At 40.3% G+C, this 1,689-nt stretch overlaps 1 non-coding gene across 1 annotated transcript; it reads left to right on the forward strand.

Annotated features, from left to right (window-relative positions):
• Positions 1-356: 356 nt before the first annotated feature.
• On the forward strand, positions 357-463 carry LOC141715512 (small nucleolar RNA R71). Its single transcript, XR_012572271.1, has one exon. It is a non-coding gene; the product is annotated as a small nucleolar RNA R71 (small nucleolar RNA).
• Positions 464-1,689: the final 1,226 nt, after the last annotated feature.

Below are 1,689 nucleotides of genomic sequence, written 5' to 3' on the forward strand. Positions count from 1 at the left end.
GAACAGATTCGTTAACAAGAGAACACTGATCAGTAGCATGACAAACTGCACAAAGCTCACAGACCATAGCTATCTGATTGACTCCATAGGTGGCTAGAGAATCGACCTTCATAGACAGCGCTTGGAGCTGCGCTACAATAGCGATGGCTGCATCGACTTCCAGAATACCTGCTACCTTCCCAATCATCATCCTTTGAGTTAGGTTTTGATGCTCATTTGCAGCCATAGTCTCAATAAGATTATAAGCCTCAGTATAGCTTTTGGCCCACAAGGCGCCTCCAGCTGCTGCATCGAGCATGGGCCGAGATTGGGCCCCCAAACCATTATAGAAACCAGTGATCACCATCCAATCGGGCATTCCATGATGTGGACACTTTCTCAACATCTCCTTGTAGCGCTCCCAAGCTTCGTACATAGATTCAGTAGGTTGTTGCGCAAACTGAGTAAGAGCACTCCTCATAGCAGCAGTCTTTGCCATTGGATAAAACTTCACCAGAAAGTTTTGCGCAAGAACTTGCCAAGTAGTGATGGACCCAGCTGGTTCAAAATGTAACTAGTCCTTAGCTTTATCCCTCAGAGAGAATGGGAAAAGCCTCAGCTTGATAGCCTCATCAGTCACACCATTATATTTGAAAGTACTGCAGATCTCGACAAAATTCCTTATGTGCATGTTGGGGTCTTCAATCGCAGCACCTCCAAAAGAAACAGAATTCTGCACCATCTGAATAGTGCCCGGCTTGATTTCAAAGGTGTTAGCCTGAATAGCCGGATGAAGAATGCTTGACTGAATGTCATCAATTTTAGGCTGAAAAAAGTCCAAAAGAGCTGGATCTGCCGGAACAATACGATCACCCATGATTACTGTCTCTTTCTGCTCACTTCCTGAATCCGAATCTTCAAAATCTATCTTCTCCGGAATATCAAGAACTTCGTCTGTCTCCTCAGCTGTATCTAAAGTCCTCTTGCGAGTACGAGAACGAGTTTGCATAAATGCTCACTAAAGTACCCGAAACACAACCGGAAACAATAAGTAACATGTCTTAATCACTGAGTCCTAATGACCAATGATGGTAAGTACATAAACTAAATAAATACGCCGAGTCCCCAACAGCGGCGCCAAAAACTTGTTAGGGCGAAATCACACACTAATAATACATGCAAGTATACGCGTTCGCAAGTAATATAGAATACTTTCTAGTTCGTTCCCACAGAGACTCAAACTAATTATGTTCAATTAAACTCACTCGCCAATGTATGATTACTTCTCAATGTTAAGACAATAACACTTAGATTTGATTAACTAATTATTAACTACAATTAACTACTAAAATTAAGCACTTAATTAACACTTAGAATTAACAATATTAAAACACTCATGAGATCACAACTTCATTACTACTTCCTTCAATAGTCATTGTTATTACCCTTAGCGTGCAACAGTGATGATATTAATCGAATAACACGAAACTGATAAAAGCCAACTTTCATTGTACTAATACCATTCTACCAAACATCCACAATTAAGATAGAAGTTGAATAGGCATCAATTATGTTGAGTCCCTATATGTCTACAGAAATTGACAACATAACGATTTAAGAACAAGTTATTCCTTTTGATTACACAGGGCGAATAAAACGGTTAGAGTTACCCACTAATCATGCATACTCGTACATGAACCTATGCTAGCA

Source organism: Apium graveolens, chromosome 3, assembly GCF_009905375.1.
Source record: "Apium graveolens cultivar Ventura chromosome 3, ASM990537v1, whole genome shotgun sequence".
NCBI classification, from domain to species: domain Eukaryota; kingdom Viridiplantae; phylum Streptophyta; class Magnoliopsida; order Apiales; family Apiaceae; genus Apium; species Apium graveolens.